Below are 7,553 nucleotides of genomic sequence, written 5' to 3' on the forward strand. Positions count from 1 at the left end.
GCGACAATCGGGTCACGGACGCTGTATACACTGACCCACGTCCTACACGAAGGGGTTTCACGAACGCGTCTTTTATCTCTGACATTGTACTCTCATAGTGCCTTCATACGCGGGTAGTGTCGTCGTCTGGGGGCGGTTATTGAAGTAATGCATTACCTCCGCGGTTAGCTCCAGCAACATGCCATTGCACTGCCTCTGCGGCCGTCTTATTCAGCGCGTTTCCAGAAGAAGTGTAATTTTTTGCCAACGCCTTACACCACGTGGTAGCGGCTTTAGCCTAAGCCTCGCCCATCGCATCCATTCATATTAAAAAATAGATCTGCGAAGCTCGCCTGACTTCACACCGCGCTCGCCGCTCGAACCGTGGGAAATCACGGCAAAACTTATAGGCCAGCCTAGAGGGGAGACACGATGCACACGTCGTTACGTGTCGTGTTTCTACCTGGCTGTGGTGTGATCCTTCCTTTAAATCCTTAGCATTCCGCGGGATGGCGACCTTAGGCTAAACTAAGTAAAGAAGCTCAGCGTCCAATAACCAACGCTCTTCTGGCTGTCACACCGCTTTCTCTGATGACGTTCTCCCCGTGCGAATGAAACGGCCTGAGCAACACTAGCAATGGTGCGTTGCTGTAGCAAATCTTGTAGGCCAGTTGGCCAAGGGTAATGCGTCATGACACTTACGAGCACACAGTGCGAGCGTTTCAGTAGTCTCAGTGCGGCGGAGGCTTTCACTGCAATATTGAAAAAAAAAAAAAACTCCATGGTCAGTGAAATGCGGCGTCCACGGTGATTCGATTCGGTGACGACGCAGTTAGGCGATTCTCTTTTGGCTTCAGCGTGTGACGCCTCCTCGCCAGCGTTGGGCCGTTCCAAATGGACTAATTCTGTTGCGCCGCCGACTACAGCGTCGAGTGCACTGGCACCGACTACTAGGGAGCGCACACCTTCCTCTTGTATCCTGAAATGATGATGCTTTGAAAGAGTGCTTGTCGAGTTAGTGTTTATTATGTGAGCGCTGAAGCCATCTTTGCGCGGGATTCACCTTATGCTGTGTCCGGGTGTATTTTAACTGGTTCAGCTACCACAAAGGTTTAATCGTTTTCATGGGCATTGGTCGTCGGGATGGAGATGTGCCACGAGGCGTCAATGTAGGCGCGTCCACTGCCAGCGGTGCTATAGCTGCCAAACACCAGTATACATTGTGCAAGCTCTCATATATCAATGTATAATAAGCATTCAAATTCTTCTGCGCGGACACATTTCACTTTCGTGTTATACCATTTCCTATAACGGAGAAATCAACCATGTTTTTTTTGTGTCTTCATCATATGACAGAAGTGTGTTCCGAAAAGGGGGAGAGCAAATGTATGCCCACAAAGCACATGCCGTCAAAACAATTTTTCGCAACTATAAAGGCTTTTTTTGACGGCACTAGTCGACGAAGCGCAACGGCGACAGTCGAGACAGAGCGCGGACTTTGAGCGCGATGAGCGTGGAGTCAGAGAAGAGCTGAAGAGGACGACCCACTAGAAGGAGCTCGAGAGGACGATCCATTACATACTTTCAACGCTTCGCTATATATATGTATACGATTACCCCGTGTACGAAAAGGGAGCCGCCTGGCGACCTCACCGCTTGTCACTATGAGCGGGTCATGGTAGGGCTTCAGGCGCTTCACGTTGACAATGTCTTGCCCTCGACGGCGCATGCCGGAAGATGGTTCAATGGGTTCGATCAGGTAGTTGACCAGAGATGTGCGTTCGACGACGCGGTAGGGGCCTTCGTATTTGGGCAGTGGTTTGGAAGGGAGTCCAGTTGCAGTTGTAGGGACCGAGAGCCATACGAGCGCTCCAGGGAGGAACGTGGGCACAGAAGTGGTTGTGTCACCGCGAATGCTCTTCTGCCGCTCTTGCTCATGCGTAGTAAATGTCTTGGCAAGCTCCCGACACTCCTCAGCAAGTCTGGCTGTGGCAGAAATAGGCTCAAACTCAGACGGATCCGGCTTGTATGGAAGGATTGTGTCGAATGTGTGCGACGGGTGCCTGCCGTACAATAGGAAAAAGGGTGAAAAACCAGTAGTGCTCTGAGGGCCGGTATTATTGGCGTAGGTGACGAAGGGCAGACTGGCATCCCAATTTGTGTGATCGATGGCGACGTACATCGAGAGCATGTCGCCGAGCGTGCGGTTAAAGCGTTTGGTGAGGCCATTCGCCTGCGGGTGGTAAGCAGTAGTTTTCCGGTGAACAACGCTGCACTCTTTGAGAATGGCTTCCACGACTTCCGACAAGAAGACACGTCGTCGATCGCTGAGTAGCTCCTGGGGCGGACCATGGCGCAGCATGAACCGGTGGAGCAGGAAAGAGGCTACATCGCGCGCTGTAGCCGCTGGAAAGGCGGAAGTTTCGGCGTATCGCGTAAGGTTGTCAACAGCGGCGATGGCCCAGCGATTACCAGCCGACGTCAGAGGAAGTGGCCCATGCAAATCAATCCCAACGCGCCCAAACGGCCGGTCAGGGCCAGGTAGAGGTTGCAGAGCTGCCGGCGAGAGGTGCGTTGAAGTTTTGCGGCGCTGATAATCGATGCAGGAGCGAACAAACTTCTGCACGTAGCGGTACATCCCTCGCCAAAAGTACCGTTGCCGAATGCGGTGGTAGGTTTTCGATACCCCAGAGTGTGCACACTGCGGATATGTGTGAAACGACTCGCATATGTCAGAACGTAGACTGCGGGGTATTACGAGTAGCCACTGGGGGCCGTCGCCGTAATTGCGTCGGTGGAGGAGGTCGTCGCGAACGGCGAAATGGTGGGCTTGACGATACAACGCGCGAGTGGTTGGTGTTGTCGATGGATCAGCCAGTAAGTCTCTCAGTGAGGCAATCCAGTGATCCTTGCGCTGTTCAGTAGCGATGGTGTGAATATCGATGGAAGAAACGGCATTGTGAGACACTGAGCTGTGGGTGTTGTCGTCAGGCAAGGGAGGCGCGAGAGTGCGTCGGCGTCAGCATGCTGGAGTCCGTTGCAGTACAGCACGCGGATATCGTAGTCCTGTAGGCGAAGTACTGGGAGGTACTGGGATCGATACCCAGCACCTCCACCAAATTATAAAGGCGTTTATTGACGGCACTAGTCGACGAAGCACAACGGCGACAGTCAAGACTGAGCGCGGACTCTGAGCGCGAAGAGCGTGCTCCCAGAGAAGAGCTGAAGAGGACGACCCACTAGAAGGAGCTCGAGAAGACGGCCAATTACATGCTTTCAACGCTTCGCTACACAACTTTATTCCATCATACGGAGATGAGACACAAAAGTCGCCGGTGTGCACACTAGTTAAAGATTTAGGCGGCTGTACCTTCTTTCGTAGTAGAGAAAGTACAGTTTATAATAAAAATTGCTTAATAAATGCTAAGTAGCGTTGCACGAAGTCAAGATTTAAAAATGATCGCTGCCATACAGCAACATGTTTGAAGTACACCATTTAATTTCAATTACGGGTCACAAACTTTTATTGCACTCGGCGAAAGAAAAGACCCTGCTTCGCCGGGAATTCAGTTGGAAATTTTTGCTATGTACAATGTATATTTGGCGTAGAGCTACCTTATAAAATAAAGGCAGCCTAATTTTTCTGTCATCATGTAGGGTTGATATTGTTAAGCGCCGAACTGAAACGACAGGGACGGGACAGGGAGTAACCCACACTCAAGCGCACACACAAGAGCACACAAGAGTAACACGCATACTCCCTGTCCCGTCCCCGTCGTTTCAGTTACGCGCTTCACGATATGAATGTGTCGCACCAACAAAGCCAAAAGTCCACCCTTTCTGAAAAATTAAACCAGCTCCGCTTAGCGGACACTGTTGAAACAGCGATGCTGGCGGCCTCCCCTTCGTCAGGTTATCGCATTTCTACAAGGGAGAATGTTTGGGCTTGTTCGTTATTCATCGTTCTTCAGAAACCATAGCGCAATAAAGAACACGGGACAAAAGAGAGACAAGGACTGGTCCCGTGTTCTTTGTTGCACTATGGTTTCTGAAGAACGCATTTTTATGTTTTGCAAGTCTTTGAGCTATGTTGTATCGCTGCTCTTTATTAGCCACTCTTAAGCGAGATCGTGTCCCACGCCACTATTGAAACTGATTCTTGCTTGCTGGCTCGCCGTGTGCTTCGTCGTCGTCCGCTTCACTACATTGGCCCCCAAGGGAACAGCGGATCCACCCTGGCTACTTTAAGGCGTAGGACAAAATAGTGGGGTCAAAGCATGGCTTGATGCGAGACATGTGGGCGATTTCTCGGCCGCGACGGCGCAAGTCGTCAGATGGTGTCAAGTGCTCGACCTCGTATTTGACGGGAGAAGTCTGATCGAGAATGCGGTAGGGGCTGTGATATCGGGCCAGCAACTTAGAGGAAAGCCTAGGAGTGTTCGGTGGGACCGAAAGCCAGACGAGGGCGCCTGTCTTGAAAGCAGCAAGAGCCGGTCGTCGTCGCGCCTAAGCTTCTGGCGACCTTGGTCTTCTGTCTTAATTGAACGGGCCACCTGTGGGTCATCTTCTGCGTACCTGGGAACGTCGGAAATTGGACTGTACTCACGTGCGTCACGTGTGTAACGAAGCATGGTGTCAAGCATGCATGATGGCTTGCGTCCGTATAAGAGAAAGCACGGTGAGAATCCAGTGGTCGCTTGCGTAGCAGTGTTGTTGGCATATGTCACGAAAGGAAGGACGGTGGTCCAGTAGGTCCGCTCTGATGCGGTGTACATCGTCAACATACAGAGGGGCGTAACCGAAGGGGGGGTTGAACCCCCCTCCCCGAAATTGTTAAATTTGGATGTGTATAGTGTATACACGCACACATACAATCGCACGCACGAACATACATAGAGTATGGTTGAACCTCTCCCCCCCCCCCCCCCCCCGAAAAAATTGCTGGCTACGCCCCTATCGGCATATCGCCGAGAGTGTGTTTAAATTTTTCAGTCTGGCCATTGGTTTCCAAATGGTATGGCGTCGTCATGCGATGTACGATGTTACACTGAACGAGCAATGCTTCAATAGCTTCGGAAGGAAAACACGTACTCTGTCACTCAAAAGTTCGCACGAGGCGCCGTGGCTTAGGACGAAGTTGCATAGGATGAAAAAAACGCAGCTTCTCTGGCTGTTCCTGTGGCCAAAGCTGCAGTCTCTGCATAACACGTCAGGTGGTCTGCGCCGACGATGATTCATCTGTTCCCAGAAGTGTTCGAGGGAAGGGGGCTGTATCAATCATCACCAACGCGGTGAAATGGACGCACCGGGCACGAGAGAGCCTGAAGTGTACAGGCCGGTCATTGAGGCGGAGTGTTTAGTCGCTGGAAGGCGGTACAAGTGCGTTATACTTGCACACAAATAGATACATTCCGCGCCAATAGTGCCGCTAGCGCAGGTGGTTGCAGGTCTTGAGAACGCCGGCCTGAGTGCTTTGCGGGTCGGTGTGTAGAGCAGCGCACATTTCCGTGCGTATGTGGCGAGTTAACACAAGCAGCCACCTCCGGCCACCAGACGCGTAATTCCGCCGATAGAGGAGACCATCTCAAATAGCGAAATAGGGCGGTTGGCGACGAAGAGTTCTTGGAGCGGGACAAGCTGTTGGATCAGCCAGAAAATGGAGGATGTGCCAAAGCCACGCACCCTTGCGTTGCTCCGACGACATGTCTGTGACGTCAATTGGCGACAAGGAAGCTGACGGAGACACCGTGTCGGACGCTAGCGGCTAGCGGGAGAACGCAGGAGAATCTGTAGCTAGGCATGTTGGTACATACTTGATGAAACCAATACTGCATACCGCCAATACTGCACCAAGGCCGATGCCGATGGCGTCACTATGTATTTCCGTTCGCGCATCAGGGTCAAAGTAACGAAGAATTGGACGCGATGTTAGTAATTGCCATAGCGTTTCGAAAGATGTGACGCAGTCTCTTGACCAAGCAGACAGGCCGTTAGGGGTTGTTAGGTGCACTGTCTTGGTGCATTCTTGTCTTGGTGCACTGGACTTGAATATGAATTCTTAGTAAATAAGCAACACGACACCACTTGAGGAGAGATACGTATCCATACCTTTATTGAATGATCAGGCTGGAAGAGGTTCGTGCTGTCACAGCCTTTCTTTCTAATGAGACGTGTCAGCCATGTCAGCCAAGCAGTTTGATATTTCCTTGTTTGAACAGTGACTTCCAATTGCACGTACACCGAATGTCCATTACTGTAGTGCATTTCTGCACCTGTTTACTTGTCTGTCTCAAAATGAGCTTGCGGGAGCACTGATCGCAGTCTCCCAGGATTATGTCAACTGTTTCTTCGCCACCATTGTGGCCACCTTCTTTTCCAGGAACTAAGGAAGCTAAAGTGCATGTGTTCTGTACAGTATAGAAAGCTGCAGAAGGCAAGGCCTTTAATAACCACGTTCCGCGGTGTAGCAGTCACAAGTGGGTCAGTGAGTATCCTGCAAGTCAAGTTCGATTTGTCGCCTTGCATGTTCCGTGAACCAGTGTAAAATGCATTATCGCTTGGTAACAGAATAAGTGTAATAATAACGCTATCATCTTAGGTCACTGCAGTTACTACAGTGGTACTGCACTGTGATGGCTGATGATTCTAAGCCCCTGCGTTATCATTATGACGAATAAGGCTCTGTTTTATTTTATATTTCCTTTGTGCACAACATAAGACTCTAGAATACGTTACTAGGGGGATGTTTCTTTGTAAGACACAACCAGATGAATGAAGAAAGCCTAAAAGCCACTAATGTTTGTCTTTTAATTCTAGCGCAGTAGTTAAGAGGTAAATTGAAATGAATTGAAGTGGACTGATAATTAATCTTTCCGTTGGTGGGATTCGAACCCACCAGCGGAAAGCAATCAGCATTTTAGACTAGCTGCCTTTCACACCTTTTCGAACAAAACCTTGAAGTCGTTAAGAGGGAGTAGTTTCACCATGTTTATCAAAATAAATATATGCACGCATACATATTTATATACAGGGTGTTTGAGCAAAGAAGCAGCATGTATTACAAAAAAAAACATAGGCGGTACGAGTATCTAATTAGCGCAGTATTAGTCTGAGCCCACCAGAATATTTTTTCCAATCCGCCAAGCTCGGCACTTAACAAAGACTGCTGAAATAACTTTTCAAATAGTAACCCTAGAGCAAAATCTTTAACACAAGAATTGTAGCGCTTGTTCAGAAACATCGAATTTTTAATCTATGCTAACTCCCCTGCATAATTATTGCCGGCCTGTCTTTAGAACGCACGAATTTCAACAAATAACACGTGACTGCCGCATAACACGTGGTGCTTTTAGTGCCGTCAAATGTAAGTTGAACGGAACATTAAAGGCTGTTTCGCGCTCGGAGATCGATTGAACAGGCTATCGGTTACTCCAGTGGACGTTAAGCGGTAAAAGGCGCGTAGAAGTGGCAGCAGAGTCATTCAATTCTCTTGAATGACTCTGGTGGTAGCCAGGAGCAAATGCCACATGAGACCGTTATAGGCAGCGTTTGATGCAGCGTAGACATTTTGTCTT

This window comes from Rhipicephalus sanguineus, chromosome 2 (assembly GCF_013339695.2).
Source record: "Rhipicephalus sanguineus isolate Rsan-2018 chromosome 2, BIME_Rsan_1.4, whole genome shotgun sequence".
NCBI lineage: Eukaryota > Metazoa > Arthropoda > Arachnida > Ixodida > Ixodidae > Rhipicephalus > Rhipicephalus sanguineus.